This window comes from Bemisia tabaci, chromosome 2 (genome assembly GCF_918797505.1).
Source record: "Bemisia tabaci chromosome 2, PGI_BMITA_v3".
Taxonomy (NCBI): domain Eukaryota; kingdom Metazoa; phylum Arthropoda; class Insecta; order Hemiptera; family Aleyrodidae; genus Bemisia; species Bemisia tabaci.
The window spans coordinates 62614383-62637453 of record NC_092794.1 but is presented as its reverse complement, the minus strand read 5'-3'; the positions used below and the strand labels follow the sequence as shown (position 1 = coordinate 62637453).

Sequence of the window (23071 nt, the reverse complement as noted above, 5' to 3'; positions counted from 1 at the left end):
TTTCTTATTCATTTTTTAATTCATTATATTTCATTTTTTTCATCAATAAAAGCACCCATCTGCTTGAACATACCACCTGTACTAATCGCACATGCAGTCGACCTTTTGCAATGAGAGACTATATTTCTGGCTCAGCTATAAGACACGATCCACTTTACACAATTTTCCAATGTATATTGGTGCTTTTATGCGTGAGCCAGTGACCGAAAATGCAGAGCATATGTTGTTTCTGAAATGAACCAAGAAAATAATGGGAAATGGAGAGATAATCAACTCACTTAATCGTAAAATAACACGCGCAAAAAGCGTCTCGTGGGAATGAAAGTGTCAAAGAACAAGGACAAGATGGAGGGGTGGCGGGTGAGCTTACTTCCATAGAGCAAGACAAGTCATTTTTGGTAAGATCTGGTCCGATTCCGATGTTCTCTTGAACCACGATGAGTCATCGCTAGGAGGTTATCCCAAATGAACTCTAATACAGAGCATTGGTCTCGAAATAAAAACACCTCTCTGATCTGCATGCGACATTTTTTGCGGCGCGCAAATCTTAACAAAAATGAAACGGACGATCTGCATATGAATTTTTCTCTGAGTTACTTGTAGTAAATGTATTAAGTGATCGGGCGATCGATCGATTTAAGAGTTATACTTCAAAGACTATCGGTAATTTAAGCGCTTTTTATCACTTTCCCGAACTGTTGAGTAGTTTGAATTCCTAAGAATGAGTAATACTATTTCGATCACAATAAAGCACTGGGGCTTAACGTATCTCCGTCGGAGATAGTTCGAATACATCTCAAAGTTTAGCGCGCCGCGATATTAGCACGTTGAATCAAAGGTGATTTTTGATTGCTAGTCATGGATTCTCAGCATACCTCCAACATGAAATCACATGAGTAGGTACTTCATATCTTGTGCAGTTCAGTAGACTTGATTGAAGCTGTAGCTTCCTCAATTATCATTTTTTCATTGGCATTCGTTTAACGCACCTTATGTGCATACCCGAAATTTTTAATCTTTATGCATTTAAGCATAAAACGACGCGAGAGAGGTAGAAACTCAAAATACGAGTATGCTCTCAAATAAAAATCAACTACGAACAACTTGCACTTAACTTGCAATAAAACTTGATCGAGTTACAGCATCTGAGGAAGGAGAATCAACTCACTAAAACTTGGAGTGATAAAACACCTCAGGAAGTAGGTCAACCAGTAATTTTCCAAGCGGATTGGCACCGAATTATCCTGCTCTTGTAAGCGATTTTACGAATCTAAGGTTTTCTCGGAAAGGTTTTTTTTTTTAAATTTTGCGTACAAAACACGCAAAAACACATCCTAGCCGACACTAAACCGCATCGTCTCCAAATTTATTAATAAAAGCAAAACATACCTAAATACATTTGAATCTCAATGTGGGAGGGATGAAATGTGATTGAAGAGCTAGATTTGATTAAGCACATTCAAACATCAACACGACCAAAATGTATACAACTTGAGATAATATGAATATTTTAGTTTCAATATCAATGCTAACAAATTGGAAAAAAGAAAAATGAGGGGACAGAAAATGAAAGATGCGTATGATCCTACAAAAAACTCCTTTCAACAATAGCATGTAATTTTCATTGCTTTCAAGGAAGACCCTACTCAAAACAGACGATTCAGACATCAAGCATAAAAGTCACTCATAAAAAATGATTCCGTGGGATATGTATGGGTTCATAGAGAGTAAAATTTCCGACCGTGCCTGAAGGAACGTCCAATTCATAATTTCCTTGTCGGATTCCTATTTAAGACAACTGGGATTCCAGTTATTGTAACAAGATTTTGCCTATCGCAATAAGCATCCCATAGGGGCGACGGGTATATTTCACCACGGATTGATATAGAATACTATCGGATTTATATTTAAGACAACCGAGATTCCATGCAGTGCGGAGAAAAATTGTTTCGGATTATTCCCTAAAATTCTGGTGCTACCCCAATTTGTCGGATGATCTAGACATTTCTTATTAATTGTGGTAATAAAGCAACATTTGAGTTAGTAACTTAATTTATTGGGGTATTACCATAATCAACCACAATTAATTGGGGTTAAACCACAATTAAATAGAAGTGCCCATATCATCCAAGAACCCCGTGCCCGTGCCCTTTTTTCCCGTGAGTGGTCCCAATAGGTTTCTGACTGTCATAACGAGGATCCTATTGAAACAACAGGGATTTCCGTTAATCCAAATAGAAATTCGAAGGATCATTACGGAAAATTTTTTCTCCATAGGATCAGTGGGCAAATAACATATCGGGAAAACAATGCGTAGCTCTCTAATCACGCAGGAGAGAAAATATTCTAATTTAATTAAAATGCGCACGCAGTATGCTCTAGCAGAGTGGAGGGGGAAGAGGATTTGACAATAAATTTGCGTTAAATTCTCACAGATTTAACGGCGAAGGAGCGGCACAGTGATGACTCATATTCACACGCCCTCTGAGGAAGAGAGTACGGAACGCGCGGAATGACTGAAATGTTGCCCTGATTTGAGTGTATGACGTACTTTTTAAATTTGTAATAATTTTTAGGGGGACCGAGCTATGTATGTTGACACGTATACCCTCGGGTTCACTGGACGATACCAAGGAGGAAAATAGCTCAAAAAAGTTCAACATCGGTCCCGAACCTCTGCTGTTGACCTCTTCGCAAAGTTCCTTCTTTGTCCATCATCCTGATCTGGAGATACGCTGTTCTATATAATCAATAATGGAGATGTTGCATGTGTGAGGAATTTGCGATTTGACCATTGATTCTTATGTAAAAGTTCGCGAGAAACACGATGTTGCTACTGGTTTTCTCTGAAATTATCTCCCAAGCTCAAAAAAAGTTCTCAGGGGGGAGGCCAAAATGGAGGGGATATCCCATCCTACCCTGAGAATCCACCTCTACGTCAAAACAAACTCTCCATGCAAAGATAGGGAGCAAATACATTAGCAGGGTTGTCGTGTTTTCAGTTTCGGAGTCTCCAAATAAAGTGGTAACCCTGCTAATGTATTTGCTCCCAATCTTTCCATGGAGAGTTTGTTTTGATGTAGAGGTAGACTTCCAGGATAGCGTGGGATATCCCCTCCATTTTGGCCTCACTTTGAAAGCTTTTTTTGAGCTTGGGAGATGATTTCAGAGAAAACCAGTGGCACGGTCGTGTTTCTCGCGAACTTTTACAAAAGAATCAATGGTCGAATCGGAAATCCCTCACACATGCAACATCTCCATTGGTAGAGAAATCCAATGGACATGGAATCCTAACTTAATTTGCAAAGACTCGTCTGGCGAGATACTTGCCCCGACATTCATCAGTAGTAATTTCGGTGACTATTTATTTTTTGAGAAACTAGTTGCTCATCACCCAACCATAAAATAGCGTTGCCCCTCTGATTTAATTGTTGCCTTACTCGATTGAATTGCTTAGATTGTTAGTGCCGAGGTTCCTAAAATAAATCGTCCCAGGCGAACCTGGGATATTTGAACATAGTAATGGAGAGAGTCGTTACTAGGAAAGTCGCGACGATCAGTTTTAGTTGGACGGTAAGCGTTAATCGATAATGAAAAACTGATCCTTAATTACCCAAGAAGTAGTTATCGCGATAAGTTGCAATTTGATCGGAAAATGTACCGCAATTCTGTCGACGTCGATTTACTGCAATATCGGATAAAAAATTGCGATAAAATGCGATTTCATCACACAAATTTGCAATAAAATTGCTATTTTATCCACGGTGATTTATCGCAATATATTCGAACAATAAATCCTGATAAACCTAGATATATTTTATATATTATCCGACGCGATTTTATAGAGATAAAATTGCGACAAGATTAAGGATAACACTGAAAAAATTGGTACGCTGTTTCAACACCTAGAATGTCAAAAATGTGTCTGGTGATCCTAAGAGTCTGTTTTGATTGTCCACGCAATTGAATTTGCATTCACAGGATGTAAAGTTAACTGCGGAGGCAGTAATGGCAGCATCTTGGGATTACCAGACACATTTCTGACATCCTGGATGCTAAAACAGCATATTATTTTTTTTCAGTGCAATCGCTCAGATTTTGATGATCGTCGAAAAATCGTAAAAAAGAACGTAACCTCATCTAAAAAGATCGCAATTTTTCCGTTGAAAAATGCTACTTGGGTAACATATAATTAACATTTTGATGATGCGGATAGGGGGCAATGGCGATTGGGCGTCGCAGAGCGCGAGGCTGCGGTATAAAAGCGGCTTTATGTAAGTATGATGCGGTCAGTTTTTTTCCACTTGCTCTCCAGTTGCATATAATATTAAAAAAACGTGAGTGCGAAAGTAAAGCAAAGCACCATTGAAAGTGGACGATTTCTGCTATATCAGGAACACATAACGATGAGGTTTTTCACGTGCTTGAAAACCAAGAGGACCCAGTCAGACGACTTACGCATCATCGAAAGTTATCATTCATAATACAAATCCGTTTCATGCGAGATTATGTTAGCCTTCCAGGAAAAATCAAAGTTCATACGTGAACACGTGGATATGTGATATAATAATTTCGATGTGTGTTTCAATCTCAAGAGTTTCTCAATAATTTTGGAGCTTAAACACCAAGAGTGTATATAAGGTTTACCTCAATCGGAAAATTACCTTGGTACAGGTACAATCTTGTACTTCTGTTGACAGAAGATTGATTGTTTTAATCATGCATGTGTTCGGCGAACAGGGTTAGTTAGGAAAGTTCGGGCTAGTCTTTCGTCACTTTGCCCTTGTATAAGGATTTGACTACTTTTCCTGACAAACAGAAGCAAATAAAAAAATATGAGCTCATTTGTATCAAATTAAATGTAGTGAGCGTTTTCGAACAGAAACTTGGGTAGGTAATCGATTTTTGAAATATTTAACAGAGAATTCTGCCTGTTATAAAAATTACTTACTTTTTTCACAGGGGTGAAACAAACGTACAAAAATGTTTAAGGGTAATTTTAATTTCAACTTTTGTTAACAAATCTTATTTGCTGAGTATGGCAAGATTATACTTTTAACGTACGTGTGGGTATAAATAGAATTACAGTATTGTGTCAAGTAAATCTCCGATTGTGAGTACTCTACAGCTTTGTAGATACAATAAATTTCAGTGGTGAAAGCAGACAGGCGCCTTTCTTGATTGCAGTGAGTCAATTTGTTTCACCTCACAGGAAGTAGAGAAATTCATATCGAGTCAATTTGTTCCACTTCACAGGAAGTAGAGAAATTCATATTTAACCTGTAAATAAATGAACATTTTTTTACCCCACTTCATGTTTCATTTACGTCCTATAAGCATCCAAATTTTGGCTCAATCAAATGTTTTTTTTTAAAAAAAAAAAAATTATCTGCGTTTTTCTGTTAAATATTCAAATGTATTAGAAGAAGTTATGACCTAAATTTTCATACAAATCCAAAGAAAAAAACTCAAACGTTTTTCGGGAAATTCCAATTTGATCGGACATAATTTGGTAATGTTCAAATGTTCGTATGTTACGGCCAATATCGAGGAATAGGGAAATAAGTTTTATTGACCGGCCTGGCTGTGGCGGGAGTTTTGATTATTGACATCATTGGTCGGCGATTTTGGGAAATGTTATTTTAATGATAAAAGCATCTCACATTGGCCGGTCACTGACGTCATTGGCCCACGATTTTGGGGGATACTTTCATCGACAGGCAGATGACATAATCGGCCAAACCCCTAACATTGACCGTAACATATTCGCTTTTTTTGTTTCCACGACACCAATGCTGTCATGCTATGGAAAATTGCCGTATGAACATTCGAGAGTTGCCAAATTTTCTCTAATGAAATGCTTATTTTTGAGGAGGGTTGTGAATATTTTCTCTTGAAATTTTCAGATAATTTACATCTAATTACAAAGAAATTTTTCTGAAAAATTAAACGGAAAATTTCAGGAGTTTTCCTGAAAATTCATATTAAATCAAAGAAAATTTGGCAACTGACGAAGGTTCATACGGTGTTCTTCCTCAGCACGGTAGAATGGTTAGGGGTTATTTTAATATCTGTAAAATTTGTGACACTTCTCTGTTTACAACTTGATGGTATCCACGCAATGTCGAATATCAATTGGCTTTCGATAATTCTATCCGCAAAGTTGTAGACGCTTACTCGAGGGTATGCAGAAGTAATTTAAAAAAAAATTAACAACAAATAGCGCCTGCAAATTTAGAGATGGCAAACTGTGAGTCACCTAATTTACGTTGATGGTTCGCGGAGACTAAAGGTCTCTGGCCTCCGACGAAGAGAAGCAGCAGTGGGAATTGGCACGTAGCGTATCACTTGGGCCGAAAAAGCGCCTGCATTCCAAGAAGATACTTGTGCAACACACGAAACAGAAAGAACGAGAACGCGCGCGGCATGTGTTTTACAGTTTTTACACGGTCCCTCGCGCACACTGACATCCATAACACGACTCTGTGAAGAGTTTGGGGAACGATTTTTAAGTAGCTTACTTAGGATAATATTTTCAGTGGTTAAAATTTTTGCCTCTCTTTTTTACCACAGATGGTATTATCATAACTCAGATAGCGCTTGATTTTTTCCTAATTTCAACGTTTTTTATATTTAATACTTCTCCCCGTTGAATTGCACAATGAGCTTGTTACTCTTTAAAATCACATGGTTGGTACTTCTTCATATCTTACATTGAGTTTAATTTCACGATTTTTTCGCAGCTCGCCACTACATTTTTTTTGTAATTCATATATATCTGGCGGACAGAAATATTAGGTTTTGATCAGAGAATTTCAGGCGGTTGGGACGTTATTTACCCAAAAAGACATACTGCGGTTAATCCATGATTAAAAAGTTTTTTAGATTAATTCAATATGGTCTTTAAATGAAGCCTTATATTAAGCTTTTAGTGATGAACAAAAAAGCACAATTTGTAATTAAAGGGGCTTGTAAACGCCTAAGTTTATAGATTCCGGAAGTCATGATGAGCGAAGAAAGCAAAGGCTCAAAATTTTTAGTCACTTAAGCCCCTTTAGGAAGAAGCAGTCCATGTAGACACATAAACATTTGAGAAATCTATCTACATCGGGAATCCATCGCAAGTAAACATCTCTATGTCGAATTAATATGTCAAATTCTTAATGTCTCGATGGCTGATATTAAGGTTCGGCACCTTGAAGAAAAAACTAAATAGTCAACCAAACAACCGACCATTAATGGGGTTAAAAAACGAGTACTTCTATAAAATTAAAACAATATCTGCATATTTTACATACGGCTTGTTTTTTTTTATTAATTTATTTATTTATTTTAAAGAAAAATTTCCATCCGAATGCTCAAGTCACTGCATCTCAAAAGAGACTGCATGTTTTATTAAATTGGATTCGTAATCCTTTTCCGAAATATATAAATTAGACGACTTGTTTCTCTGAGGCTTGAATAACCCTCCAATTGTAAAATCTTCGATCTACCAAATCGAACGCCCAAGTATTGCATAAACTCATCGGGTGACTCAAAATAGTTATATAGGAAACAGAGACAGTTACCCTTTACTCCCAGTACAAATGATATAATCGGGTGGGGCCAAAGTTATGTTCAGAGATCAATGACTGCTCACTGATGGTTGATTTGTAAGTTTTTGTGCATTTTTCGACCTCCCCTTTTCAGAACGATGATATTGGTGAGTGAAACATGGTACCATGATGACGCCAGCTTGGAGACATTAACGCAGAGCAGAAAAAACGCCGAGAAAAACATTGTAGTCTGTCTCAAAATATAAGTTTTGCTAACATCTCTGCTAGAAACAACCATGTTGGTGATTGAGACATGGTAAATTCTTCGGAAACTTTAATGCAGAGTAGAAAAAACACCTAGGCCTGAAATGCCTGAGGCATATGTTGATTATTTATTTACGCAGATAAGTCATCCCAAGATAAAAATAAAGGATCCAAGTTAATATTTCTTCTAGTTCTTAACTTTTAGGGAAACCATTGGGACTACATGTTTTTTTTTTTCTTTTAACCATCAACATTTAATTGTTTTGTGTGTAGTTAAATTTATATTGATAAGTCTTTTCAGGATCCGAACCTTCAAATGTTATCGGAGTAGGTTTTCCGATTTACGATGCCTCAAACCCAGAGCACCTATTGTCCCATGTCGCTATAATGTGCTGTGGCATGCAGGCGGAAATTGTAGCCTAAATTTTTTCGGACCGTTCACACAGTACGAAGAAGAAGCTTGACAGTTCAGTTCGGGAGGACCTCTCCTGAAGGATCTGATAGCGAGTCGGTTCCTCTTTTGGTGAGTGGTGAGCGACCGGCGGTCATCCTTTGGTGGGAGTGATGAGTGATGTTAATCGGGCATCGGGCTTTGCCGTGGTCTCGTTGCTGTTTCCGCGAAAATCGTCCGACACGTTTCCGTTGCTCATCCGTCGCATCTAGCGCCGCCGTAGTTGCCGCGTTTCAAAGGCTAAGAACGGAGGCAATATATTTTAGAGACCCCCTACTAACAATTGGAGAAATATAGTCCGATGAGGTATAAGTTAAGTTCGGCGGTCAACGCTACTTTTCATCGAAAATGACTGTCAAAAAATGTGTAAAATATTAATTTTACCTAATGATAACTGATGAATGTCTTGGTGAGCACTATGCTACTCGAGTTTTTGATTGCTTAAGTGTCCAGCCCACGTTTACACTGGGGCTCTAAAATTGGCCCTAATTCTTCAATTTCGTTTAGCCACTAGTTGGCTTCGCCCCCTAGCCGCTACGCGGCCCAACCTCTGGCGAGCTGCGCGCCCCCAAAGGCCCGCTTCGCGACCGCGAAATCGTCGAAATCGCCTGGACTAAACAAATTGAATTTGCCGAAAGTAAATTAAGAATTTAAACAAAAAGAACCTCATCAAAAACTAACAGCAAATCAAAAAAGAACTTTGAACTCCCCTTCCTGACTCCAGCCCATTGACCGTCTTAATCCTCTTCCTCACCCCGTCCATCGAGCGCCTTAAAAATTATTTTATTAAAATATAGAGGATTTCTGCACACAATTCCTTACAAATTTCAGAGTCCCCGAATCTGTGATGTGTCCCGAACACATCTGCCACCATGAAAGGCAACAGTCAACAGTTCCATCCATAGGCGTAGCTAGGCCATTTTGCTGGGGGGGGCCTGGCCCCCCACCACCGGGGGGCCTGGCCCCCCACCACCGGGGGGTCTGGGGGGTATGGAATACCCCCCAGGTCAGCGGGGGGTCCGGGGGGCCTCCCCCGGAAAATTTTTGAAATTTTAACTCTATTTGAGCGCATCTCGAGGCACTTGTGGCGTTAATCTTCCTTCAATTTCTGCATAAAATTCACCCAGTTTTATGCATTTTAAGGTTAAAATACTTTGAAATTGTTGCATTCAACAAATTATTCCATTTATTTTCTCACTTTTAACCACTCATTTGTGTGAAAATTGCGAAATAAATGTTTAGTGAATGCCAGAATTATGCCAGAGGCATCCTCTCACGGGCCACGGCGACAGAGACTTACCGTTAAAGATGGTGTTTTTGCACCATCCAGAATTTCTGGGGGGGGGGGGGGGCCAGATGATACTATTTCCAATTTTGGGGGGGGCCAGGCCCCCCCTGGCCCCCCTTCCTACGCCACTGGTTCCATCGATGATCCTCTTTGAAACCCCTAGTTTGAACATGGACTATGGACGCTTAAACCAATCGCTCAATTCCACGGTGATCAGTCACCATTAGGCGAATTTATATAAGCTTTGTCCTCCGAAAGAAACTTCGAAACCGAAGGGAGGATAGCAGCAGCGTGAAGTCTCGAGAATATACCTCCAGTTGAGAACAACAATATGCTCTCCTCAGATCAACCGAATAAAACTCAGGCCACCTTCACGCTGGTATAAGAGTGCGCTCCAGTTAAAGTGAGTATAATCGATGGTTTGAGTTCGCACAGCTGCTGCAATATTTGCATGATAACAAAAAAATCATCGAAAGCACAGGGAAGAAATGGTTCCAAATTATCTGGTGGGCAAGGGCGAGCCTGCCAAAAGGGGGAATCGGATCACTGAAAAAAAATTCTCGGCGTTTTTACCACGGTCCGTTGGTACCTTTACCATCTCACTTTTTTACCAATGATTGGTAATTTTACACAGACAAACTGGTACGTTTACCTAAAACCGGTATTTTTACTGTTTTTTTCAGGTAAGAATACCACTTTTATTGGTAATCAATTCCCGGTAACTTTGCCATTTTATCTCGGTAATTCTACCACAGTCGATAAAAAATATTGGCGTTTTTTCCAAGGTCCAGTAAAATTATCGAGAAAGTTCAATAATTTTACCGAGATTTCTCGGTAAAATTACCAATTCCTTAAATGGTAATTTTACCAAGAAAAAACTGGGATCAAATAGAACCCTGAATTCTTGGTAATTTTACCCTTATCTTAGTAAATACACCGAGATTTTTTTTTTTCAGTGGACACCCTGTCTGAATAAAAGGAGGGTGGGGGTTGGAAGGTTCAAAAGAGGTTCGGAGAGGTTCTCCAAGATTTCCTAAAAAGAGCTGAATGGAGTCCCCAAATGCTAAAAGGGCTCCTGTAAGGCCCTTATGACGAATATTTTGAGGGAGATTGTCTCCGAGCCCCGCGATACAGTCTGCCTTTAAGAACAGCCACTTCTCCTCTTGAAGATGAGTCAAAAATTGGATTTTGAGATTATGATAGAAAACTGTCCCTCTTTCTAGTGTCCTATGAAAGGAAGTTTGCAAGTTTAGTTCATTTTGTTTTGTTTTGTTTGAAAAGAAGCTCTTTTGCTTTGCTCACCTACTGCTCTCTCATGCACGGCTCTTGGTTTATTTCCTTATAAAAAAGACGATTTTTCTTTTTGAACTAAATCAGTCAGTTCATTAAAATCAGATCAATCGAATTTTGAGGAAACCTCCAACCACCAGGAACCTGAACCACCGGGAATTTCGTCCTGTCGTAACAGAAGTTGGCAGTAAGTTAAAAACTTTGACCAAATCCACTAGCGAAAATTTGCCCTAAGCAGAAATCACAAGCTGAATTTGGCAGCTGAATATGGAAGTCAACAGTCATCGCTCAACGGCTGAGATCTCGCAAAATCGAGTTATTTTCATCCAGATTTGTATGAAATGAATTCGAATAGTTTAGACAAATCCGACATTATCCGATGGTCGCTGAGCCTTGATGCTGAATTATGCGCGATGCGCGCAAATTTCAGGGGTCGGGTCGACGACTTCCACATTCAAGCCACATTCAGCGTGTGATTGCGGCAATAAGGTATAATACACGATCAAATTTCGAACCAATTCTGATCAAAGCAGACCAGTTGGTGACGGATGGTCACCATGTAACAGTCCTCTTTGATCAAAATTGGACGGGCCGTCAAATTTTGATCAGAATGGAGTGCCACCATTCATCATTCCTTGCCGCACGAAACATTTCTGCCAGGATTTCCTTTTAAAATTAAGGGAAGTAATGATTTTAAGACTGATGACCTCCGAGACTTCGATGGTCATTGGTTCGGGAATTTGATCATAAACCCTGGATAGACGATCAAATTCCGAACCAATTCCGATCAAAGTACTGACGTAAGTTGATGACTGGTGGTCACCATCTACCGTCAAATTTTGACGGGCCGCACTTTTTTGTTCAAAGTAAGATCAGAACGGAGTGCCACCGCTCACCATTCATCATTTCCTGCCAGAGGAAACATTTCTGCCAAGTTTTCATTTTAAAATGAAGCAAATTAATGAGTATAAGACTGATGACTCCCGACACTTTGATGCTACTTTGATCAGAATTGCTTCGGGAATTCGATCGTCTATCGAGGCCTAAAAATTAAGGAAAGTGTTAGCGCTGTCTCCACTCGTCAGAATGGCGTCAAAATGGAAGCTGAAAATGAATCGATTTCAACTATAAGTGGCTCTAAGTCGGGACTGGATGCGATTGATGAGTGTTGCATCTCAAAATAGAGCGGCACGACTCTATTTTGATCAACTTTCGCGAACAGATCGTATTAATCGATTCATTTTGAGCTTCCATTTTGACGCCATTCTGACAAGTGGACACAGGGCTAATGATTTTAAGACTGATGACCTCCGAGACTTTGATGGTAATTGGTTCGGGAATTTGATCTCATATCGAGACCTTTATTTAGTTAGTAATGGGGCAGATGTGGCAAGGAAGAGAGATGCCTGGGGACTCGGGGACAGGAAGCCGATGGACGGTGGGCCGGTGGGGTCGCGATGAGTGAGGTTAGTCGGTCCGATTGATGACCGTTGCTCGGTGCCGGTGGATCGTGGTTCGCGGTCTCGGCCGAGCGAGTGCATGAGGGTATTCGGGGGTTGGAACGTGGTCGCCGTCGCCGTCGGTGGCGGTGGTCCGATCCCGATGCCCAAGTCGGTCTCGGTGAGCTCCTGCATTCCGCCCGGTCTGCCCGGCTCCGCGTCCGCCGTCCCCGTCCGCCGTCGTGCCCGACGTCTTAATAATCCAACTCCCGCAAAGGAATGTCCCTTCTCGGCCCACACGCGCTGCCCACTGAGGATTCACCGCTTCCGATCCCATCCCTATCCTATGAGTTATCAATGCCCCCCCCCTACTCCCCCCGCTCGTCCGGATAATTATAAAATTACTTGACGACTGGAAATTGCTCTTTTACCGCGACCCCCCCGCCCGACTCCGAAGTTTCTTCCTCCGATCTTGACTTCTCCAATCGAGAGAGCACTTTGTGGCCCGTTCATAAAATTTAGAATTTAGAATTTAGTTATCAATGCCTCCCCCCGTCCGGCCAATTATAAAATTACTTGACGACTGGAGATTGCTCTTTTACCGCGACCTCCCCGCCCGACTCCAAAGTTCCTTCCTCCGATCTTGACTTCTCCAATCGAGAGAGCACTTCGTGGCCCGTTCATAAAATTTAGAATTTAGAATAGCCAATTTGCAAGCTCTCGGGCTTGGCCTGTCCCTGTGGCAGGATACGGATTTCAGGTTTCAAGGATTTGATTTTCAGACATTTGAAGCTAGGGTTCGCGGTCTCCTGTCTTTGTCCATCAGTCTCCTGCTGCTTTTGCTCTGATTTCGTCTAGTCATCTTGTCTGCCTTCCTTTCTGGTTGCCATTCTGTCGTGATCCTCGCCCGTTCATAAATTACATAACGATTAATTTCGGATTTTTTGACCCCCTCTCCAAGAGACAAGAGACCCTCCATTTCTGTCTTGGCACACTGAAAAAAAAACCTCCGGCCGTGAAAGCCGTACTTACGGGGTATATAGACATACCGTCCGCATTGCGGGCTCAGAGCCCAAAAAATACGGGCTTAGCACCCGCAGCAATCGAAGCTATACGGCTGCAGCACTCGGGACTTTCGGCCTATGAGCCCGGAATGGACGGTATGTCTATATAGCCCGTAGCTTTTATTCCAGTGCAACGGTGGAGGATTTTACTTTCGGGATTCCAAAATTCAACTGCTGACCTACCCACTAGATGCATGTTCTACAATGTGTTGGATATTTCGTTTCGCAAATGTACCGAAGTTTGGTAATCTTGTTTAGCTCACTACATCACCAAAAACTCAGCCCTAGTAGGTATGAATGTATGATGCTATTGCTCCCTTATGTAATTGTACATAAGATAATCGATCATTCACACCTCGCCACTTGTCATTTTATAAACTCGTTGGCACGTAAAAGCACACCTCTAGGAGGCAATACCATGCAGTAACCGCGCAACGCCACAAATCGGTGTGTGTATTCAAAACTCCTTCAATTTCGTAGCTATGCAATTTGATCTCCTAGGAGTTAAAATAGTTGCTCGATGCGAATGTATGCATACGACTGCGGCGCAACGCGATTAAATGAAACTGCAGGCTATTAATTCACGAGTAACCGGATTCTCTGAAAGTTTCTTTACACCTTACATTGTAAAGTTTGAGATTCGAGTCCTTTTTTTCGAAATTCCCGTCATTTTTCGGTGGCGGGAATTTCAAATTTTGCCCTCCTTTCTAAGCTCCCTGATCTACTCTTATGTAAAAAAAAACTTGAGCACTATTTTCAAAATCTGATCGCACCGGGCTTACCTAGAGAAAATAGCCGATTGAAAACCGCAAAAATCATGAAAATAGGCCAAGTAGAACGCTGGAACTAAGCGTTACCAAATATGTAAATTTAGGTGGTCTCGCAGAGGGAAAATTTCGGGCAAAGTTCAAAAAACGAAATTTAAGGTGATTAAATTTCTTCTTTTTTTTAAACTTTGCATGTTGCGGCACTACCCCAACTCGAGTTGCGGTATTACCACAAAGAATTAGAAATGCCCATATCATCTACAAATTGGGTACCGCGTTTTTAGGGGATACCCACTAACACTTTTTGTCCGTGCCGTCTGAAGAGAAATCAGTGAACTTTCCAGTTCGAAATGCTCCACCCCTTTTTGTAGAGAACTCACAATTTGCGATTGGAAATTTTGAATGTTAAAATGCAGTCTCATTCTTATGTCTGAAAATCGAGAATATTCCATTTTCCATTCCATTTTTCTGAACATTATCACTCCTCTCCTTTATTCGCCGAATGAACACTAAAAAAAAGTACGGTAACATCTACCATTAGTCTATTTGATTTTTACAGTTATACAATTCAGTGTAAATAACCAGAATCATAGTTGTATTCACCAGAACTCTGGTGATACTTACCAAAATGGTAAATGTTACCATATAGTCTGGTGTTTATTATCATACTTGTATCACTGTGTCAAAGTATGGTAAAATCTACCATATTTTTTTCAGTGTAGGTTTCATTAGTTCTTTTTTCTTTTTTCTTCTTGATTTGGCATCAAATTCTAAACCGCTTGAGCCGTGGACTCCGTCTGCACTGCAACTGCATCCCCGGCGATCACGTTACATGGACGCTTCAAAGTGGCCGCCAACGACGGCGCGCAGCGCGTCGCGACGCGTCGCGTCGGCCGCACGAGTTCCATAAATGGGCCAACGGTCCGATTGGTCCGTGCTCAAGCAAATTTAATATCCCTCCATTATGTCATTAACACTCCTCCAGTCCCTTGCATATCTTCCCTCTGCTTCAATTAGCTTTTATAGGCTCTTGTCTGTCTGGCCGCTTCTTTTTCTTCTTTCCGACTCGTCGATACAGCTTCGAAATGAGTAGAACCGTTACTTGCAGACATTGTGCTGAATTCAGCAACGAGGTTGGGAAAGGCACGTCGCCGTGACGTGACAGAGAGAATATTGGATCAGAATCGTCTGGGAAAATTTAGCAGTTTTTTTAGACAAAAATCAAGTAAATTTCATTTTTTCAAAGTAGTAGCAGGAGATATTAATCGCATTCAGCAAAAAGGAACCATCTCGATTACAGTGCTTTCCAAATCGTGCAACTTCTCTTTTGGTTATAAAAATACTTAACATATCTGCCGTGCTAAGGAAGAACGCCGTATGACCCTTCAGGCGTTGCCAAATTTCCTTCAATAAAACACGAATTTCCTGGTAAACATATTAATATTTTTCCTCCAATTTTTCATATAATTTTGTTCGCAATTCCACCTAAAGTTCCTGAAAATTTCAAGGAAAAATATTCATAACTTTCCGCAAAAATAAACATTTTATCGAGGGATATTTGGCAACTCTCGAATGTTCATACGGCGTTCTACCTTAGCACGGCAGATATGTACAATTAGAAAAAATTACACAACTACTTTTCTTTAAAACTGACAATTTTATGGTGGGGAGCCAAAACTATTTGCTATTTTGAGAGAATTTTTGGATAGTTATGAAGAAGCAACATTTTTACAACGCTGTAATTTCTCTGGTTCTTTTTTGCTGAATGTAATCCATAAATCGACGGTAAAACTACAAGACCACGTTTCTCGATTTGAGACGTTTCAGACTTCCTGTCATGCTGTATTTTTTAAAATGGGAAAACCAAACGTCAATTTATGAAAGCTACCGTGACTTTTCTTCTCAGTGCGAAGGAAATGCTGCGTTAACTTCAAGGAATGATATTGATTTGCTTTCCTTTAAAAAAATAATATGAGAGCGGAAATTTTCAAACACAGCAAACGGGATACGCGGTCTGGTGGTTTTACCATCGATATGACAGGATATGTGCGGTCTGTAAATCAGACCTGCTCCAAATGTTTTAAAATTGGAAAAGACGATGAGCCAATGATCGTTTTACGAAAATTTGCCTCATCCAGTTTCGGTCCTCTTCACAAGAGCGAAAGCTTCCAAATTCTCAAATTTTGAATGCAATGTCAGCTGAAAATGTTGAGAATGAGTTTGAATAGCATTGGTAGTTTAAAAAAAAATGGCTAAGATGACGAATGAGTAGATAACCAAGAGACAAACATTCTCCAGCTCTTGACATCTGTAGCTTTATTCTTGGGAAATATTCACAAACGGCCATTGAAACACGAATGATTGTCTTTACCTTTGAAATACTTTTTTTCACCTTTTAATAATATTCGCATGTGTGAACACGATCTTCGGATCCTACCTTAAAGCCTGGGGATAGGAGGACTAGAGGATATCTGGAGCTGGGACCAGCTTCAGAGGCACGCCTGTTGCATCGATTCGATTTGAAGGAGTTTCTTACCCAACCGATTTCCATCTCGTATACGTTATTCAAAGACCCATCATACCGTACTGCCTTGCTAAGGAAGAACGCCGTATGAGCCTTCAGACGTTGCCGAGTTTCCTTCGATAAAACTCGAATTTAGTGGGAAAATTGTGCATATTTTTTTCTTGAATTTTCAGACAATTCTACACGCAATTCAATCAAAAATATCTGAAAATTTCAAGGACGAATATGCATAAATGTCGTCAAAAATACATGTTTTATCAAGTGAAATTTGGCAACTCTCGAATGTTCATACGGCGTTCTTCCTTAGCACGGCAGCGTAACGATGTACTTTGTCAGGGAAGGACAAGCGAGTAAACCGTAACATTGATTAGGAGAAAGCATGGTACCGAGGGGGGACGGTGAGGCAAGATAGAATTCTTGAACTTCGGGAAAATGTCTGTGAGGGTGAGACGAGAGGAACTCTTGGGAGCCCCAAATTAATCGCATCAAAATGTGCGTTTCAAACGAAATATTCGAATGATTTAAGGTATTATAAACGTGCAAGTAAATGGAAAGGAAACGGTCGTAGTCTTAGAAATTTAACAAGGTGGAAAAAAATTATCTAGCTTCGTGCTAATTAGTTTATGCTTATTCAAAATTCTGGGTGCTTTTCTGACTAGATTATTATTTATTTGACGTAAAAAATCATAAATTAAAAAGTTCTTGGATTAATTTTTTGTCGTGCACTCAAACTTATCTATTGGAACACAATGAGACCCATTCATGTTTTCTATGAAATTATTTAATATTATAAATGAACTTCTATTAGTTAATACTTTCATACTAGTTCTTATTATAGGGTTTATATCTGTTAAGTAATGGTTCTTCACATTTTCAGATGCGGCTCGATCTCTCATTTCGTTAATTTTCGGTAAAATTGTAAGACGTATAGAAACAGTGTCTGTTTGGACGCATTACACAGAAAAAATGAAATTACTGATTTAACAATTTTGTAGTTAAAAAAAGTGTCCTACATGTTTCAATGTAGACTTCACAACAAAAAAATGCTAATACAACAACCCCCGTGGTTAAATTAGCTTTCCAGTACTGTACAATGTACATTTGAAATGTCAAACATATTTTCAATAATTTAATTGTTAAATCAGCAAGAATCCATTCTTGCTCGTGTATTGCTGCAAGGAAATATGTTATCTGCTCATATATTAATGAAAGCTATTTAAGGAACCAGGAAGCACGCAAACTAATGGAGACAAATAATTGTAATCCCATTTACATATTTACATAGGACCATGTCCTGTGTCTTTTGATTCGTCAAAATAAATGTCTTTTTTATGATGCTATATCAAGGATCTCCTTATACCTCCCTAAGTCATGATGAAAACGAGATGAGACGCTCCTAGGGAAGGCGCTATTTCAGAAATAACTATTATACAACCCGCAGTACTCCTTTCTCTCTGTTAAGGTGATTCGTCAATTTTTCTGACGTGGTCAAACTGGCTTGGGTTACATCGCATCGATTGGGTAAAAAATCTCGGCAAATTTTGAACTTATAGCCTAAGAAAGGACGATAGCCCTTGCGCATGAGCCCAAAGAATCATTTCAAACCAAAAAACTGAAAGACTTCAGAAAACTGAAAACAGAGTCCTGTTCCGAAAAAAAACCTCGCATTCAATACCGTTATCGATTTCTGGATCGAATGCGAAGTTTCTTTTCCAAATAGGGTTCTGCTTTCATTTTTCTGAAATTTTCCAATTTTTGTACTTAAAATGATTCTTTATGCTCATGCGCAGGGTATATCGTCATTTTTTGGTTCAAAATTCATAATCTGCCAAAATTTTTGACCAAATCGATGCTATATGTCGCATGCTATAGTTCGACCACGTCAGAGAGCTTGACGAATCACCTTAAAACTGGTACTGCTAAGCCGACGCGACAGGAATGAGTAGGCGAACTTGCGTACCTTGAATGTAGCTGTGAATGTGTCGGGCACTGAATCTCAGTGATAAGCAAAAGCGTGAGACGATTGAGCGGTGCGACTCATGCAGCAACTTTTTTCCTTGATGCATTGCTTCTATAGAGTCATACATGCCACTTGATACGTCCATCGTATATGCAGCACTGTAATGCATGAGCTCTTCACTCAGAGGCAACAATTATTACATGCAGACTGTTTGTATGTGGTAAAAGTTACTTTCGGGGATCGACATTACTTTTCCTTCATTGATGATGAAAAAAAAAAAAAAAACACACACACACACACTCTGCTCAGAGATCATTGTTGCCAGGGTGAAGGAACTGTATTTCAAAACTGCATTTGCTCCGACGTGACGGTTCAATGTTTTACAAGAATATTACGACGCAATAATTTTTTCGTGTAAGAGGAAAACCAGAGAAGTACCAGAATGGTGGAATAGTACTATGCATTCACACTAGTGTGCGGGGAAATTGAGGCTCCCCCAAAAAAAAAACATTTTTGGCTCCTACATGAAGACACCTATTCGTATGAGGATTTTAATGACATTTATGTCGTTTCTAAAACGAGCTAGAAAAAGCAATTCCTTATCGCAAAATTTGGCCCCATGCAGTATTCGGGCCAAATTTATAGGGTATTATTTTCTTCTCCGTGATATTTTCAGTTAGAATTGCTCAGTTTTTCATGGAAAGTACACATAAAGTGGAAATTTCTTAACACTGCAACTGAGTCACGTTTTTTCCTCTAATAAACATAACGAAATCAGAGACCGGTCCGATAAACTTCCTTTGCAAATAATTCAACTTGTTATTCATCAGTCATCATTTGAAAATACGTTATATGTTGCTCCTCCATCATCATCTGGCGAATGATCTTCGAAATTAATTTTTACCTCACCCCCTTTCTCTGCTTGACTAGCTGGTACGGAGTCTCTACAATGTTTTATTTCTGTTAATATTTTCGTTCCTTTCATTGTTGTCAGATCACACATGCCGTTTGTTTATGCTGGATTTTTTCGGCGAAAAAGAAGTTTTAAAAATTCAACGGACCATACAATTCTTTTGGGTCGAACATAAAAATCACTTTCATCCAGAACTCAGAGATGAACATTTTCTTTTTACCGACTACTCTGATATAGCACTCAGCGAATGACTTTCATGCACGCACGCATTTAATTGGTGCACAGATTTTTCCATTCAAATCCAGGATCTCCGGCCTAGAAAAAGGCACGTGAGAGCAAACGCACGTCATATTTTTACGGGTGAGATTTATTGTTAAGTATGAAAAAATTATAAAAAAAACCACGAGGGTTTTATTGTATAATTTTCCTGGAGCATTTTTTGTTAAAAAGAACAGCCAGGAGCTCCAAAAGTTAACTCTTTTAAAGCATTCTAAAATTAAACAGCGATAAATTTCAAATTTTCGAAAAACTCTGTTAAACTTTACTAGTGCTGTTGCCAGCCTTAATGCATCTAATTTTAAACGCTACAATAATATCGATATTGATGGAAATTACGGATTATAATTTTGACCCGATATTCTTGGCAGTGATTGAAAATGTTCAGCATTAACAGCAGACCACATTGCACTACTTTTTTCTACTCAAAATTCGCTTTTTTTGCTGTGCTGAACGATTTTAGTCTCCACCGTGATCTTCATTTTGTCTGAATTCTTCACATTCTTTACCTACGCGACACTTAATAATTTGCTTTAAACAACGAGTCAGATTTCCCCGAAGGTGCGACGTCGCAACATAGCAATGTTGCCAGATTTCATGTAAAAATTAGCCTCCTGAGCGTACTTCGCAATGACATATCTAGAAAACCCGGCGTCTTTGTAAAAGCAGCACTGCCAACGCGTGCGCGAATATTGCCCGCGCTAGCACCAGCTTGCACGATCGTATTTCTCCCGCGAACCGGCAACACAGCAAAGCAACGATATATAATAATACAAGCCTCACCTGAAGTCAAGGCCAGGCAACGTGGCAGGAAGCTGTAGAACGGACTTGAGTGTAGATACACGAGAAAAAAGCACGTTCACTAAGGGTTGAAACGCGGAGAAAAATCTTCACTGCACCAGGTTTTTTTCGCGCAACGAAGCAGGGACGGGAACTCACAGTCGTTATCACGAGAATGGTTCGCGGTGTGTGGTTCCGCGTTGCCGTTGCAGTCGGAGGAACGGAATGGAAGCGGACTGTACGTAGGAAGTTGTCGCCTTGCGTAACTGTCTTGTCTTGAACGTCCTAATTTGCTTGCCTTGATAGCGCCGCGACGGCCGAGCCTGGCGAGCTACTTTTGGACCCCGGTGCGCGGAGGCGCGGCTCGAGGTGCGACATTTCATCGCTCCTATGATGTAAGAGCATGTCTCAATTTCCACTTGAGCCCTGTTTTACATATAAATCCATGCAATCAGGGGCTCATGCGGAGTTCGGGATACGCCCTTACGCCAGAGGTGCGACATTTAAGTCGCGCTTTATAACCAAACCACTTATAGATGCACTGTCGAAGCACGCAAACCACTTAGCTCTTCATTCGGTGGCCCGGCGCACAGTGGCTCAAGTCAACTAGAGAGGCCGGGCATGAAATTTTTTACTAAATCTGCGAATTTCGATGTTTATTTCGTCACATTTTAAAATTTGAGAGGTGCGCCCACAAGAAAATTTCACGAGGAAACTAGTGGGATCACATTTAGAGCCTCAAAATGTTGTATAAATGGAGTAAATTCGGAGTGTAATTTTCCAAACGCTGTCCGACCTCTTCTATTGATTCGATCCACTGTGCGGCGCGGGGGAGAACGAGTCGTAAAGAGAAATCGGACATGATGCGGAATCTTCAAAGCCTTATACATCTTCGTCAATACTAAACGCAAAGGTTTAAAAATGGTTGCATGCATGTTTTGGGGAAATTTCTGTCAAATTGAAAGCCTTCAAATTTACAACGTGACGATATAAATATCAGAATTCGCAGTTTTAGTCAAAAATGACGTATCCGAACTCTTCAGATGGGGCGTTCTATTGTGCGACAAAGCGCTCAACTTGCTGATTAGGGACCCACTGCCGCTTACCGCTCTATAGCTGACAATTTTGCCGTGCTAAGGAAAAACGCCGCATTAACCTTCAGGTGCTGCCGAAGTTCCTCCGATGAAATATGAATTTAAAGGGAAAGTTGGAAAAAATGTCTCTTCAATTTTTCAGATGATTTTGTTCGCGGTGTATTAAATACCTGAAAATTTCGAAGGAAAGTACGCATAACATTCTTCCAAAATAAATTTTTTATCATGAGAAAATTGGCAACGTTCGAATACTCATGCGGCATTCTACCGTAGCACGGTAAGATTAAATGGATGTATTTCTGTCAAATGGAACTATGTGCATTATGACGTGAGCCCTGTTATGCATACATACTTATGAGTCTTATAGGGCTCATGTCTTAATACGTATGGTTCCGTTTGGCAGAAATACGTCCAAATAAGCCTCGCGACATGGTAGAGCAGTATGTGTAATTGCGCTTGCGCACTGCTGCGTTAAGGAAGAACGCAGTTGGAGCATTCGAAGGTTAGGTTAGATGACACTCTAAACTTGCCCAAAATTTCAGGAAACTTCCTTGACAGAACTTGGTAGATGATCATTTATTCTAACTGTAGTAAAATCTTTAACCTCCTATATTTAAGTACTGTCGCGGTATAGCTGGACCAGCACTCTAATCGGATTATGACGTGAGTCCTGCGGTGCCAGCATTTTACCCGTCTTATTTTACAGATCTCTTTGTCCGGATCTTACAAACAGATTTTGACCGCATTTTTGACGCGATTTCGATGCCCTAAACACTAGGGTGAGACTACGTATTCCAGTGAATTTCGGTCATTAGTCCTTTAATTTTTCAGATTCTTTATACATATCCAGTAGCAAATGAAATTCTCCTGTGAATCGGAGGAAAAATGAAAGCAAGCTTTCCTAAGAATTCGTATATTATCAAAGGCAATTTAGCAATCTGGGTGTTAATACGGTGTTTTACCTAAATACGGCAGCCCCCCCCCCCCCCACTCCCTCACCCACCTGGTTTTTCCAACTCAATGAGCCAGAGTTGTGCCGAAAGAAACTGCAAAAATGAATAAAAGAGGGAAAAAACCAAGAAGCACGCAATCTTTACTTTTAACACATTTGTGCGTCGATCTTTTAGAGTCAAATACGTCAAATTTTGAGCGTTTGGTTGCGCGTACACCTCGCTGCAGCACAGTAAAAGCAAGAAATGTAAAATAAAAAATTAAAGTGCCTTGAAAATCATTAAATTTGACACGGAACCACCAATATTTAAAAAAGACACATTATATTATTACTCTCCTTTGATAAATTGATACTTATGTTTTTTCCATCAATTTAAATGAGAATAATCAATGCAGAGTGTGCAAACATTACAAAATCATCAGTTAAAAAACGCTGACTATGCGAGTATAAATATTAGAGCCTAACAGAGCGGAG

At 40.0% G+C, this 23071-nt stretch overlaps 1 protein-coding gene across 1 annotated transcript in view; it reads right to left on the bottom strand.

Moving 5' to 3' along the window:
- The window catches only part of LOC109039650 (uncharacterized), a 141606-nt gene extending 120803 nt beyond the window's left edge, over nt 1-20803 (bottom strand). Inside the window, exon 1 of the mRNA XM_019055240.2 lies at nt 20555-20803. The gene's annotated coding sequence lies outside the window, so the exon portion shown is untranslated. The remainder of the gene's footprint in view (nt 1-20554) is intronic.
- Nucleotides 20804-23071: the final 2268 nt, after the last annotated feature.